The sequence below is a fragment of the Condylura cristata genome, unplaced genomic scaffold, assembly GCF_000260355.1.
Source record: "Condylura cristata isolate star-nosed mole 26May11 unplaced genomic scaffold, ConCri1.0 scaffold00031, whole genome shotgun sequence".
Lineage (NCBI taxonomy): Eukaryota > Metazoa > Chordata > Mammalia > Eulipotyphla > Talpidae > Condylura > Condylura cristata.
The window spans coordinates 11,851,936-11,868,900 of NW_004567132.1; the positions used below are offsets into that span (position 1 = coordinate 11,851,936).

Genomic DNA, 16,965 nt, shown 5'->3' on the forward strand with positions numbered 1-16,965 from the left:
ATCAAAGAACTTGAAGTCTTACTGACTTCAATATATCCATAAATACAATTATAAATCTATGTAGCAAACATGTATGTATATACGTGTATATACATATATGGGGAGAGGGAATTTGTGTTTATATATGTAAAATTAGGTATTTGTATATCTATACATGCACATATATAGGAAGGAAAAGAGAGAGTAATATAAAGGTTAAGTGACATTTAAAGACAAAAACATTGGCCCTCCCTGGTGGCGCAGCAGGTTAAGGCACAGCACTGAGAAGGTAAAGCCACTTCAGCATGAGTTCGATCCCTACTTTGGAGGTGATCCATGTGGTGTGGCAAACCTCTCCTGACCCACCTGCTGCTCCTCTCAGCAGTGTACTTCATCAGTTGGCCTATTCTGCTCCCCACTCTGTCTCTGGTGAATCCTCTCACCACCCCTGCACCTCTAACCTGTACCCCAGTTCTGTATACATAAATAAATAAATCTTCACAAGAAAAAAATATTTTAAAGTCAAAAACATGCGCATTATGTGCCAAAATAGTATCAAAATAAGATAATAATAAACTCTGCCCCTTGGTATTATGAATTGAACTATGGAATTGAACTTTAAAGGATAAACAGGAGTTAATCAATCAGAATATAAGAAATAAATGTTCAAAAGATAAAACTAGCAGAGGAAAATGGCAAGAATTCATCAAAGGACACAAAGTAGGTCTGTGTGGCTGGAAGCTTAATAGAGGCATCAAATAAATATTAAAATTAGGATAGTTGGAGTTAGATGACAAGAGGTCTTCAAAAGTAGGATAAGAGATTAACAATCATTCATCAGGCAGTGGAAAAACATTTGAAGGTTTCAAAGTAGACATAGTAAGAGCTTCTGGAATCAGGAGAACGGAACAGAGAAAGGAGAGGCAGGCTACAGACTTTTAGAGGGTGTGTCCGAAAAATATGGTCAGACAATAAAGGGTCAGGGCAGGCAACTGGTGTTTGTCATGAAAGTCACTTCCAAAGTTGTTCTTTTGTTTTGTTTTGTTTCCCCCATATGGTTTTTCTTTATTCTCTATGTTAGAGAATACAAAGGCACTTCTTCCCAACCCTGTCCCAAGGACAGTTGCAGAACTGTCCTTTCAAGCTTCAGAGAGACTTTGCTTTATTCCTTTATTTCTTTTCTCAGAGACTTATTTTAAATTTCTTTTTCTTCTATTGTTTTGTTTGGGCTACTAAAGTACCAAATGCCTGTTATAGAAGTATTATAAATGTTAATATTCAGAGAAAGTGCAGATCCCCATCACTAATATGAATTATACTTTCAGCCTGATCTTTTTACTTCACAGAAAACTTGTATATTTGTGCTTATCCTGAAATACTGAGACCAAGACTGCCTTTGACAGCAGGTATAAAGAGGTACTTAGTATCGGATCAAAATTAGTAAGTGTTCTGTCAATGTATAATGTATAGGTGGGGGTCTCCCTGGTGGCACAAGGGGTTAAAATGCAACACTGTAAAGCTATCAGGAGCCCCTTAGGCAGGAGGTCAATCCCCAGCCAGATAGCTGAGCCACGCAGCAGACCTCACCAGACCCCACTGCTCCCCTCAGCAGTGTATTTCAGTCAATCTGCCTGTTTTGCTCCCAGCTCTGTCTCTGATGAATTCCCCCACTACTCCCACATCTCTGACCTGTACTCCAGGTTTGTATGCATAAATAAATATATATATTTTTTAAATAACAAACTGTCAGTAACTTTCCATCCATTCTTTTTTCTTTTTAAAGATTTATTTATTTATGCATACAGAACTGGGCACAGGCCAGAAGCATGGGCTGAGAAGACCCACCAGAGAAAGAGTGGAGAAAAGAACAGACAGATGGACTGAAATACACAGCTTATGGGAGTAGCCGGAGAAACACTTGAGGTCTGTTGCACCATGTGGGTCAGCTCCCTAGTCCGGGATCGAACTCGTGCTGCAGTGGCTTCAGACAGCTTCATCATGTTGAACTTTAACCTGTTACTGACAATTCAAAATGCTAGAAATTACTTTGTAAGTGTGATGATACCACTCTAAACACGTTATCATGAGTCATTCAGAAGTTTTATACCTATTGTAAACATTTTTATCACTTCTTCCATAGTATCTAAATTATATCAAAACTCCATCAACTAAAAACCTAAAAGTAAGCAAGTAAGAATAGCCACACCCTTTTACTCATACTTATTCATACCAAGTAATCAAACCCAACTCCAAGGACCTACCAGATATCTGCGTATTGGCAACTACACCTTCCTGTGGATAGTTCTACATGCTCTGTTGACTTTGACTGTTGATGGCTATTAAAAATCACTTGAATAGATAAGTATGCCAAAAATGTGGAAGTTAACTTACAACTCTATACCCATGGCACTAGACTTAAAACTAAAAACCAAGATCTTACTGGAAGAATAGGTGTGGGTCCTCATTTATAGTCACAAATACAAGGTTGCAAGTTTGGTTCTGTCTGTAGGTTATAGTCACACTTAAAATTGAGATGGTTTTAGAAACATTTTGCCCTATCGGAGCTTTCAATTTATTGAACATCAAATAAATTTGTGATGACTTTAGAAGTGCAACTAAAAAACAAGATAAAATCCTCCTTTTGTTATATTCAATAGGTTATTTAGTCAAAATATGGAATTCCATAGTTCATTATTTATTATTATTACTTTGTACACAAAATTGTCATAATTATTAAGTTCGGTAAAAAAATGAGCTAAAACTTTTTACAGAATCATTTTTATTTGTAGTGAGCTTCAACATTAATTTTTTTTAATTTTCAGTAGCTTTTGAATAAGGTATAGTATTTTTGACTAAAAAGCTAATTATTAATATGTGCGCCAATTTAGTACAAAACATTAGTATATGAAATCATGTAAGTTACATATATTTGCCCATGTATTTATTAATTATCAATTACACAATTGTTTTTATAGTTATGCATATTTAATTTAAATATGTTTATATTATATATGTTTTAATTTAAATGTTTATATTATATTATATTATTAAACTGACCTTATTCCAGTTAAAGGAATTTTATTGTCTTTGTATTTTAATCCTATGACTTTCATTGTGACTTTTTTGTAATGTTTCTTCCATCCATTTTCAACTTCTTGAACCTTCAATGACTCCCTATCTTTTCATTCACAACCCTTTATAACATTTCCTAATTGACTTTTAAGTCTTTGATTAACCTAATTTATTTTCTACATCATACAACTTACTGCAAGGCTATCTTCTTTTTTTTTTAGATTTGTTTATTTATTTATTCGTACAGAACTGGGGTACAGGCCACAGATGTGGAGGGTGAGAGGATTCAATAGAGACAGAGTGGGGTAAAGAACAGGCAGATCGACGAAGTACACTGCTGAGGGGAGCAGCGGGCGGGTCAGGAGAGGTCTGCCACGCCATATGGATCTCCTCCCGGGCAGGCGGGGATTGAACTCATGCCGAAGTGGCTTTAGCTTCTCAGTGCAGTGCTTTAACCAGCTGCGCCACCAGGGAAGGCCCACAAGGCTATCTTCTTTTTCTTTCTTATTTCTTACTCACCTTAGTACAGAGGAGCTCTTTCTTACCTAAAGTCCTACTTCCCATATATTTATCCTTATCCAAGTAGCTAATTGCTTCATCAACTTTCATGTTCTCATTTTGCTTTGCTTTTTTTAAAGATACATTCCACTTACCATTTAAAAGTGTACAATTTCAGGTGTTACTAAACCGTCACTAGTACCTAATTCCAGAATATGTTCATGATCCCAAAAGGAAACTTCATGACTTAGCAGTCACTCCCCACTCCTCCCTCCTATTAGCCCCCTGAAAACCACTCATCTATTTTCTGCCCTTAGGGAACTACATACTCAAGACATTTCATAAGAACAGAATTATATAATATGTTGCTTTCTGTGTCTGCTTTCTTTTCCTTAGCATAAAGTTTTTGAGGTTCACCCATAGCATGAACCAATATTTCATTTCTTTTTTACAGAAGAATAATATTCCATTTTATAGAAATACCAATACTTTTGGCTATTATGAAAAATGCTGTTATGAACATTCATTCACAATATTTTGGACAAACATGTTTCCAGTTCTCTATAGCATAAACATAAAAGCTGGTGGATTATATGGTAGAGTATGTTTAATTTTCTGAGGAACTACCAAATTGTTTTCAAAAAGACAGTGCCATAAGCAAAGTACAAAGGTTCCAATTTCTCTACATCCTTGCCAACATGTGTTAATGTCCACTTTTGCTTAGTTATCCTGAAGGGTATGAAGTGGGATTTCATTGTGGTGGTATTTTCATAATCTTGATGAACACTTTTTATATCCTTAATATCCTTATTAAAATATCTGCATAAGTTCCCTAGAGAAATATCTATTCTAATTCTTTGCACATTTTTAATTTTGGTTATCTTTCTTTTAATTGTTCAACTATAAAAGCTCTTTATGTATCCTGGATACTAAACCCTTATCAGATGTATGATTTACAAATATTTACCTGTTTTGTGGGTTATTTTTTCACTTTCTTGATAGTGTCCTTTGAAAAAATTTTTAATTTGAAAATATATAATTTATCTATTAGTTTCCTTGGTTGTTTGTGGAGTTTTATCTACGAAACAATGGATTAACTCAAGGTCTCAAGGTCCCAAACCTTTATATTAATATTTTTCTGAGTTTTGTGGCATTAGTTGTTGCAGTTAGGACTTCGATTTAATTTGAACTAATTTTTTTACATATGGCAGGAGGTTATATTATCTGCAACCTCTCCATTAAACTGCATGTAGATCCAACTGTCTCAACACCACTTGTTGAAGAAATCATTTCTCTTTCTCATTGAGTAGAAAATCCATGACCATTAATGTTTATTTCTCAATTCTGTTCCATGGATCTACGTTTATTCATATGCGAATACCCACAATCTTGATTACTATAAGCTTTGAAATAAATTTTTAAATTGTGAATATGAGTCTTCCAACTTTGTTCTTTTTCAAGATTATCTTGGCTAGTGTGGGTCTTATATTTCCATAGGTATTTTAGGATAAGCCCATCAATTTCTTTAGAAAAGTCAAATGGACATTTTATAGGCATTGAATCTGTTGATCGGTCTGGGGACCATTACCATCGTTATATTATCTTATAATCCACGAACATGATTATCTTCCCATTTATTTTAGTTTTCTTTAATTTTTTTAAAAATTCTTGGTAACTTTCAAAATGTAAGTCTTACACTTCTTTTTAAATTTTTATAGTCAAAAGTTTATTTTGTTACTTAGTTTATTGTCTGATGCTCTATATGTTCAATAAAAGTGAAATCACATGGTGTCAGTCTTTCTCTTTTTGGCCTATTCATGATGCATAATACCCTCCAAGTCCATCCATGTTTCTGCAAATGGCAGTATTCCATCATTTTTGTTTTAGCTGAGTAGTATTCCATTGTGTATATACACCACATCCATTCACCAGTCTATGAAACTTAAATTGTTTCTAGTACTTAACTGTTAGAAATAAAATTGTAATAAAAGGTAGATGTGCATATATGTCTTTGACTTAGAATTTTTGCTTTTTTTTTTTTGAGTAAATTCTGAAAAGGAATAATTGAAATTTCTATTTTTAATTTTGGAAGACTCTCCATATTGCTTTCTATAATGGCTAAAACAATTTAAATTTCCACCAACAGTGCATAAGGCTTCCCACCTCTGTTTCCATATTCACTCCAACATTTATATTTCTTGTCTTTCTGATAATATCCATTCTTAAAGGTGTGAAGTAATATATCATTATTTTTTAAGATTGATTTATTTATGCATACAGAAACTGAGGCACGGGCCAGAGGTGAAAGGGCAGTGAGAGGCTTCACCAGAGACAGAGTGGGGAGCAGAACAGGCAGATCTGCTAAGGCAGACAGGAGAGGTCTGCCACGCCATGTGGGTCAGTTCCTTGGCTGGGGATCAAGCTCATGCTGAAATGGGCTGTGGAAAGCTTCATAGTGTTAAACTTTAACCTGCTGTACCACCAGGGAGGGCTCCTTCAGTCTATTTTTTTTAATCAGTACTTTGTATTGTTTATTGTTGGGTTTTATAAGTTATTTGTAAGTTTGTCACATGTGTGTTGTACATACATTTTCTCCCATTCATAGAATGCCTTCATTTTGGTGTATTTTTTTTTCTGCTCTTTCTTAAAAATAATTATTATGAGCCTTAATTTTGAATATATATTTCAGGTTTCTTCTCTGTGGCAAGTATCAGACCATTTTTATCCCTTCTGAATCCACTGTGTAATTACTAATTTTTAAAATGTCAATTTTTAAAATTGACATTTTAAAAATTCAAAATAAGTATCTTCTGTTAAAGTTAACTTCTTCCTAAAATGTGGTCTCCCATACCCTGAACACCAAATGGCTTCCTACTTTCACTCTTATTTCCATTTAAAATGAGTTATTTCCGGGGCCCTCCCTGCTGGTACAGTGAGTTAAAGTATAGGACTAAGAAGCTAAAAAGCCACTTCAGCATGAGTTCAATCCCCTACTGCCCCGGAGGTGACCCACATGGTGCAGCAGACCTCTCCTGACCCATCCGCTGCTCCCCTCAGCAGTGTACGTCAACGATCTGCCTGTCCTGCTCCCCACTCTGCCTCTGGTGAATCTTCTCACGGCCCCTGTACCTCTGGCCTATACCCCAGTTCTGTATGCATAAATAAAATAAAATCTTTTTAAAAAATGAGTTATTCCCCCAACTTTACAAGCAGAATCCTTCAGATTGTTGATTGTCACCTTATTCATTAAACACTCTTACCATTTTCTCTTCCTGTCTATTTTTTATTCATTCCTTAAATACAGCTAATTGTATTAGATCTGTAGGATAATTACGTGGGTGTGTATACTACTGTTATTTTCAGATTATGAGCAAATTTTAGATATTTTTCTAGTCCTATGTATCTTGGCCTATTCCTTCCAAATTAAAAGTGTCCCTCTGTGTCTGCTGCATAAATATGAATAAAATCCTAGTGTCTGTATCATTGATCAGTAAATCAGTTAAAAGTCAACTTTTATTTTGTTACATGTGTCACTCAAAAACAGATTAAAAGCCTACAATATAGACTTTACATGTTGAATCATTTGATTATTGCTTTTTTCACTCATAATGTCTGTTTGTGGGATAGTTGAGAGAATTGTAAACCTTTCCATAGGTCCAGATAGTGAATACTTTAGCTTTTGTGATCCACATGATCTCTTTTATATCTACTTAACTCTGCCATTGCATGAATATCAGTAACCAATATGTAAATGACTGTAGTTATTTTCCAAGAAAATTGTATTTACAAAAGCAGAAATTAGGCCAGATTTGGCCCTATAACTATGGTTTGTCAACCTCTGGGCTAGACAAAGAACTCTGGCCCTAAACATTTATTGATTTTATGTAACTAGATTATTGATGTATTATTTCTTCCTACAGAGTGCTAAGAACCACAAACCCTGCCATGGAAAAAATATTCAATCAAATTTCAAGTAGATTACTTTTATAAACAGGACAGGAACTTTAGAGACACAACAGCAAATTTAAATGCTTCAGTTGCTTATTAAGTTAAATGCCTTCTATTTGAAATGCAAACCTGAAACAGAGTTTATTGGAGCTCTTAGCTCTGTTTCTATTCAATAGAAGTTACTTATGTTGAATGTGAGTAATGCTGTAGCATCTTTCCTTTGGGGAAAGGTTACTATCAAGAGTTCATTTTGTATCTATTTTTATAAATTAACACAAAAATTTATTCTTAGAAAAAATAAAAATAATTTTAAAAATTTATTCTTAGAGAATATTTTATTACTTTGTTATCATGTATGAACTTGTTTTTTGCTGTTGTTCTTTTTTTTTTAACAAAATGACACTTATCAAATCTTCCAATGATGGATAACAGATAAGTTTTCACTAATTCACAGAATTTAGTAGCTAAGGACAAGACACAAACTGATTCTTGCAAGATTATGACACTGGAGAGGATAGTCATAGGATGACTGGCAAACCCTAAATCAGTGATACTGATAGGTAAATGCTTTACAGGGAACTCAACATAACTATATCCCTCAAGGGCAGGGCCCACATCTAAGTCATTCCTAATCCCTGTTGATAACATACATTTCCTGTTATTCAACACGTACCTCAGTCATGTTTGGTAAACTAAACTAAACCTCAGTTTTTATATTCGGTATTCAACATAGACTGAGTGTAAAAGGGAAATATCCTCTGTCAAAAGGAACTTACAAGCCAATGGTACAAAGCAGAACAACACAGAGAATACTTCACTACTACTAGGTATAAATATATGATTTGCTGAGAGTGATCAGAAATAAGCTTATTCTCACTACCAGCACCAATAAGCACGGCTAAGTTTCAGTTCCCATAAAAAATAAGATATTCAAAGTAAAGTATGCAAACAACAAAATGTATGTAGCAATTTTTGTTGGAAAATGTCTTCCTCCTTAACTTGTCTACTTATATTCAATGTTTACTGAAAGAAGTAGGAACATTTCTTTTTAGAGTTATTTTCATTATTCAGAGTTTATGTAAATCACATGATGAAGGAAATAGAATCATGCTACAGAAAATGTAGATGGCTTGCACCAGTGTGGCAATTTTTTAGTTAGCCACTCTACAATTGCAGGACAAGGTTTAATGGTTTTTTTGTAATGACATTAGTTTAAAAGAAAGTCAAAGAAAGAGTTGGTTCTTTTATAAAAATCTTCACCTTAGTTCTTTACACATGTTCTGTAAATTTTTATATTATTTATAATAGAACACATGTATATTACTCAATCATTGGTCAGAAAGCTTCAGCATGACTTAATTTCTGAAACCAAAGTTTATGAGAAATACTAGCAATTTCCAGTGACCTGATAATACCAAAGAAAATGGCATAAATGTGTGTCTTGGAGGTAAGTGGATGCTGGTATAGGCCTTGTAAGTTAAAAGCAACATTTTATAATCTCAGCAAGATGTAATGGGTAGTCAAAGTAATGAAGCTAACCCAGGCGTAATGATTAATCTCTGTGTGAGTCACGACCCTGGCAGCTGCATTCTAAATGAACTGCAATCTATATAATGCATTCTCAGGAAGCCCAGACAACAAGAAGTTGCATTAGTCCACAGTGCAGATGGTCAGACTACATGTAGAAACATACTCCACTCTGGCCTAGAAGAGCAGAGGTCTAGGTTGAACAATATTCATAAAAGGACAGTGAAATCTCATGGATATTTACAACCTCCAGTTTGTCATAATAAAGTATGACATTAACCCTTAATTGTTTTGACTAAGGGTTTGTGAGATGGGAGCCTTAATACGGGATCCATGGGAGGTAAAACTGAGTAGAACATAAAAAGTGGGTATAAAAGAAAGGCTTTCCCAGGTAGGAAATAGAGCATAAACAAAGTTGTAGTAATAGAAATGTGAAAGTTTGTTTGAAGCAAAATGGCTAGTCCTATCAGATAGAAGAATATCTAATGTTAAGAGTGATGGAGGACAAAAATTTCAAGTTCAACTCATAAGCAAATCACTTTAACAATTTTTTTTTGAAATTTTTTTTTGTTAAATTTTTAGCAACCCCTTTTAAAAGGCTGATGAGATGAGAACTTTTGTAACTAATCATTGGCATAAAGATTGTCATTATATTTTGGGTGTTGGTAGTGAACCCACCACTTAGGCAGACAGTTTTTAAGATACAAAGATGGATATGTGAAGAGCGCTTCAAACAACTTATAAGGGGACTATTGTTCAGGTGGAAAATAGTAAGAAGCTTCCTAGTAGTTATTGGGTTGAATCTATTTGATTACAAACACATAAAGATAGCTGGATGTCATAGAATGGGTACTCTCCTCGATAAGGGACATAGACATCCTGGTATTGTCAATACCCAAATACAGGAGCCGCTTCTCTGGACCAGAGTTATCTATGAAAGGAAAGTGTGGGGATGAGATGATCCCCGAGAATATACTTTTGCTATATTTACATATAATCCTTTATCACAAGGGCTTACTTGATGATGTGGCTTGTTACTGTCAGGCCCTCAGGTGAAGGGCAATCATTCTAATAAATACACATTAAATATGCTTTCATCTCTTATCCATACCCACATACTTTTATTCTCAAAGTAAACATGACTGAAAATACAGCATGTAACCTCAGCATGCAAATTCCACAGTCTGCATGGGAAGAGGTATAGAATCGTGGCAACTTTCTATGTATTATCTCAGTCCTTCCCATCTTACAGATGAAGAAGTTGAGGCACCAAGAGATTATACAATTGCCTAAAGTTGCCCAGCTAACACCCAACAAAGCTAGATTAGATCTGAACGAGGGACCAAGATCTAGTTTCTGACTTTGATATCCCCTACATGTACCGCCGCTCTAAACAGATATCAGCCATTGTAACTTCGGGAGAATAACAGGCAAAAGTAAGGTGCTGAATGAGGCCCTCTCTTCAAAGGAACTGATGGCAAAAGAGCTCAGGCCCAGTGAGGACCTCACTGTACCATAAGGTTCCCTTTAGAAGTTGTTCAAGGCCATGTCCTTGATAGCAGTGGGTTTGCTTCTGAGAGGCTTGACTTTGATTTAAAACCATATTATCTCCAGGTCCACCAGCCTGTACAGATTTTTTTTTTCTTTTGGCTTCTTAGGTATTAATGACCATGTCAACGGACATATTCTAGCCCTTTTTTTTCCTACCTTCACCCCTCTTCAACATCTGTCTCAGTTAAGTTTAGGTATGAAAGTGAACAAATAACTACAGCTATTGTAGTTTGCCTACTAAAATCAAACATGACACATTTGCCTTCTGCTTTCATTAAAAAACCAAGAACTGTTTGATTTCTGAAGTATTTCACCTTGAAGATCCAGTAAAGAAAAATCAAGAATAACTCGTTAGTGCTCATAATCCCAATCAAGGAAGGGCCCCTCCTAAAAATATTAATTCATTCTCTCTAATGCTTACATGACAGTCTAAGGTCACTTCTAAAACACGTCAGCTGCTCCTCAAGCTGATTGAGGTATGTGTCATTAGAGACTCCAGTTAAAAGCCCCAAGTATTTCTCACTCTGACCAGGGTGTCAGAGGTAAAAAGTCCATGGGGTTTTTATCTGCTAATCCAGTCAAACCCCTCCACACCTTCCACACCCTCAGAATGGCAAGTGGTCTGTGCTTTAAGTCATTCTTAGAAGATATTCAAATGTTTATTGGGAAGATGACATACTTTCTTGGCAACTCATTTTACTAAATTAAAAACATTAAACATAAGTGTCTCTTGAGGTGTTTTTCCCTCTTCAAAAATTATTTCTGTGAATTAAAATGTGTTTATATGATTTCAGATCAGAATTAAGTAATTCCTTCTTTTCTCACCTGCCAGTGATGTCTGAGTGCACAGACGGTCTTTCTGAGAGCGGGAGGTCCCCAGGGTTACCAGTGTAATTCTTTTTACTCTGGGGTGCTCAAGCACAGAATTGCCTACAATCAATTTGCTTTCACATCCTGGCATTAAACTCACTGTATATAAAAGTATCACAAGTATTTTCAATATAATTCTAAGTAGCAGTGATTTAAAAGGCTTTTTATTGTAATGAAAAAAATTACAAGGCATAGTAAAAACTGCACAGCCTATTTGACTGAATCCAATCAAACACACATAAGATCCCCATAACCTCAAAATGGGCAAAAATGACTTAAAAATTAAGAAGGACAATTGATAGGAGTCATTTTGATGCCTGATAGATGAAGCAATATACCTGAACAATATTTCGATCTTCTGGTTTCTAAAAATACAGAATGAACCATAATTTAACTTAGAGCTACGGGAAAGCAGATTCTTTCCAAAGAGGCAGCCATAGATATAAAAATAAACGTATTGACATAACATAATCTTTGATGTATATAGCTGTTTTTTAAAGGCAAAACTAAAAGACTCTCAATAAAATATACATTAGTTAGCATGAGTACATATGATGTTTATCACTGATGTTTGATTTGAAGGCAAGAAGCATGACTTGGACATCTATAGCTATTGCTAGTGAAAATAATCAAAATTAAAATTCAGGTACACACAATTTCCTCAACTATGGTCATAAGTGTAACATAAATATAAAAATATTGTTATGCCAACCATAGGGTTCCTGACATGTAGTAGGCCTTCAACAAGCATTTATTGAATGAATGAAAGAATGTAACATAATTAAAAAATAACAACATCCAGAGGCAGTCTGATTTTCTACACTATTTTAATGAATTACTTTCATATTGGATTTTAAAAGAATGAGTGAAGCAAATCAGAAAGCTGAATTACAGTATATATCTAAAGGTTGAGCCCTCCTCCCACCATCATCAAGTGGCATGTTATTGAATCCTCTAAGAGTTGATAGGAATAGGGCTGCGTTAGCTATTTTATTCTCTAAAGAGTTGGAAAAAAATAGTTTTCACATAAGACACAGGAAGACCAACTAAGGTGAATTATGATAGGCCATGAATAATATTTTAGTATAAGTATGTATCAAATATTGCATGGAATATACTTACACCAAAAATTATTCATGGTATTCTGAAACTTTAACTGAACTAGGCACCCCGCATTTTTATTTGCTGAATCTGGCAATCTCAGAAAGAAAACAAACATACATTCTGACTAAATCCCAGGTATGACTATGCATGCAGACTCTAGGTAGGAAGCAATTGTAGAATTATCTTGATATATTTTTCAGTGATGGCCAACTTTTCATAGTTCACTAAATAGACATTTTTAAAAGAAGCTTGATCTTACACTCTTACTGCATGTTGAATGCTTTCAAATACAAAGAAAACATTACATGTTAGTACATGTAGAAAGGCAAGATTATGAAAAGTGAAGAAAGCAAAGACAGGGAAGGCACCAAAAGACAAAATACACATTTTTGACATAAACAATCTCTTTTAAGAGGATAGTGGTATGCATATATGTTTCCATACACAGACATTCCGATCAAAGATAAAAATATTTCCTCAAAAAGCCTTGAATGTCCATGTATCTATTGTGTTTTTATGCCATAAAAGAAATTTAGTGCTTATGAAAAGTGGCAGATTGATTGTATGATTATTATTTAGTACATACCAGCTAGAGGGTGCAGACTACTCAGACATGCAGGTCAACTCTCAAAAGCCTCAGAAGGAAGTGACCTATCTTGGGGCAGTGAGTGACAAATCTTCAGGGGAAAAGTGACAATGGTTGTTACGTATGGTTGAGCAGCAATTTTAGATTTTTTTTTGAAATGAGATCAGATAATTCACAAAAGATAGCTACAATCTCCAAAATTAAAATCGTACCTGTGCTCCTACTTCAAGTTTCCCTTTGATAGCCAACAGTCCAAGAAAGCCTCAAGAAGGAAGAGTAGTTTCCCGGTGGCGTTATCAAAGGACTTCCTGATGAGACAAAAATTCAAATTGAATCAGGGTCTCAAAGAATTATTTTCTAATAAAGCACCAGATTCTGATGGCAGAATTGCCAAAGATTCTCCAAGGGAGAATGCAGAATATTTTCAACCAGACAGTTATAAATACAAGAGAAGGAGCAAGAAAATATTTATTGAGCCACTATAGGTGGACTTCAGCTAAGAAGTATATATGTTACTCATTTTACTTCTCATATTAAATATTTGGTTAGCATTATTTTTCTCAATTAACCAATGATAATCTTCTGACTCTAAAAGAATTTAAATAGTTACCCAAGATAAAGGACCCATTATTGATGAATCTAAGATTCTAATTGAGTTATCTTACTAAAATGGCAACATAATACTTCCAAATTTGTAAGTCTCCTTCACCATTTGAATATTGACTGAGTCAAAGAAAGTTTTTATTTAAAGGGGAAGCAAACAAATAGTTGAATGTTTTTACTTTCAATAGTGACCTGTTAAGAAGTGAATTAAGAAATGATAACCCGAAGGCAAAATAAAAGTTGCTAACTATCATGAAACTCAGTTTATTCTTGGTATATGGCATTTCCCATAATAAATTGTGAGAAACACAAAACTTTGAGTTACATTATGTGTTTAACAACAAAATTAAAAGCTGAAAGTTAAAGGGAAAACCCTTAGTTTTAATTTCGACTCTTAAATGTTACAAAAATGATCTGGTTAGAAAAAGTCTAAATTAAAAGAAACTACAAAATACAAACATTAGATTACAACAACAACAACAAAATAAATTTCAAATCAGATAGTTACAGGTTATAAAAGCTTGACTTCCAGAGTCAAGTAACCCAGATTAAAATCACAATTTCACCTCTTAACTAGCTGTGTGATCTTCAGCAAAGTACACAGCCCCTCTGTGCCACAATCTCCCTATCTTTAATAAATACCATCACGGAAACAACTTCATAGGGTTTTCATGAAGATTAAATAAGACATGTCATGTAACCTGTTTGAAACAAGCAGTCGATAAATATCAAGTCATTTTCATCATCATGAGAGTATTTTCTTAGAAAAAGATATGTTGGTTCTACATAAGCAGTCTTGGTAAATGGTCTTGGATGACTAATGTTTCTCTGCTTCATGCAAAGTCTTGCAAATCATGTGTCTTTTAAGAACATTCAGAAAACTGCCCAGGGTATCAAGGGTATGCATATCTGAAAAGCCACTAACCCTGTGAAGGCTGTCACGCTACAGAAGCAATGTGTGTCATTCTGTCATTACAATGGTAGGGTTGGTAAGTGCACCTGAGCCAAACAGAGGGGCTAGACACCAGGTCAGTGGCCCCAAAAGTGCTGAATTGTTACAGCACATGGCTGCAAAATGCAGAGGTAATGCTGAACTTAAGGGTTTAGATGCAGATTATCTGGTCATTGAGCATATCTGATGAACAAAGCCCACCAAGATGTGTTGCAGAACTTTCAGAGTTCATGGTTGGACTAACCCGCACATGAGCTCTCCCTGCAACACTGAGATGATCCTTATGGAGAAAGAATAAATTGTTCCTAAACCAGAAGAAGTAGTGAAACAAACGAAAACAGTATCCCAAAAGAATCTGAAGAAAGAAAAATGTATGGCCCAGGAATTAATTCAGCATAAAATAAATGCAAATAATAATTTTAAAAATCAGATATGCTGATGTAAAAGGAAGATGTTGCATTTATCTATATATTTTTGAAAACTGTGAGTACTAGACACCAAAATTCCCAAATGGCTTTCTATACACTGATACCAAATATCACTGGCAAAGTCTGCTTTTTCAATGAAATCATTTTCCACAACAGAAGCACAGGATTCATAACTCCAACCTGAACTCATTTATACTGCTTTTAATACTGCTTTTATTGATTAAAATGATATACACAGAAGACACTATTTATCTCGTAGGTAGCTGGTTCAAGAAAGGAATCTTCAAACCTTTTACCAACTGAAATATCCATGGTTGCAATTAAACCATTCAGAGTTTATCAGAGTGGTTTTGAAACAGAATCTACAAACATAATGTATATGTATATGTGTGCCTGTGTGCATGTTTTCAGGAAGAATGTTACAATCTAGAGAGGCAGGAGAAACATCACAACTCCTAAGACTGGGTGCTTCAACTCCCCCGTTGTGTGCTGGCCCCAAAGTCACCTGGTGCAGTCTCTGCAGACAACACAGAATGAGCCACAAAAGCAAAAGCTCCAGAAACACTGCATATTTTTCCTCCTAGAGAAATTTACAGGCCATTTCCTCCCCTTGCCCCCTCCCCACCCAGCTAGGATATTGAGGTTAAAATGTACCTACTGAGTAGGTAATGCATTTGGTATTAAGGATCCATCATATGCGTATGTCTTCTGAGCATAATGGTTCCTTTGGAACTATTATAGATATGCTGTGAATAGATATCAGGAATAATACACGAAGAGTGGCTGAAGGAGCTCCCATATTAACTACTGTCAGACTTTTAACATTATTGTAAAATAGGCTTTTTTTTTTTTAATTCCTGGGGTTTAATACCTCTATAGACTTTGTAAACTGAGCGCTTTTCAAAGAGCGCTCCAAATTCCTACAGAGCTGTCTTTAGGTGAGCTTTGATCTTTGCAGAGCACCTATCTTCTGTTTCTATAATTGCTCTGGTTTAACAAGGCTCCCTAGCACGTGAAGGGGGAAAATCCTTTTATTAAGGCTATAAACCTAACTGACCACAGTGATGGAATGTGCAGCTTGGGGGTAGCCCTTAGCTCCCCAAGAAAGAAAAAAATGGGAAACTGGGGAAAGTCTTCATGTTCAAACAAAATGAAATATTTATTAAACATGTTTCTGGTGTCCCAGGTGGTAAGAGGCTGCCCTGTGGTCTGCTGAAAGGTTTGATCTTTGTTAAGTATTGTGAATGCTGATTTCAATAATGGGGTGAAAGCTGAGGAAGTTATGGCTGAAATTTTGGCTAAAGATGACAGCTCCAGGTTTCAAGTTGCACAAAGCAGTCTGAGGGATTAAACCAACAAAGCCTGCTCAAAAGTATCAAGTTTCCAAAAGTGTAATCTTCCTATCAGTGATTCACACTCCTAGGATGGGAAGGATTCCTCATTTACTTTGACTTTGCCATATTAATCTTACTTTACAAATACATGCAGTGATTTATATCATGTTTAATTAACTGATTGAGGGCTCCAGTGGTAAAAATGGCATCGCATTAAGCTCTGTCCGTATGGCAAATTCGAATCACATCTTTAGCCTTGCAAGAACAAAATATCCCGAGAGTCACTGATGACAGGATGTAGGAATTGAAATCAGGTCCCTCCTGTTGTTTGAGAATCCAGGGAGGGTGCCTGCCATATGCCCATCACTTCCAGGGGGGGGGAGGGAATGACAGGATAAAAGAAAGGAAGGCTCTAGTTCTTCCAATATGTTCAACTCTCAGATGAAAATGATTGTGTAGCAGTGCTGTACGGAGGCCAAGATTCACATGAAAGTACATTGCAAACTTTGCAGA

General features: G+C 35.3%; 1 pseudogene; it reads left to right on the top strand.

The window, feature by feature from the left end:
* Window positions 1-14,606: 14,606 nt before the first annotated feature.
* LOC105854247 lies at window positions 14,607-15,129 on the top strand (annotated as a pseudogene).
* Window positions 15,130-16,965: the final 1,836 nt, after the last annotated feature.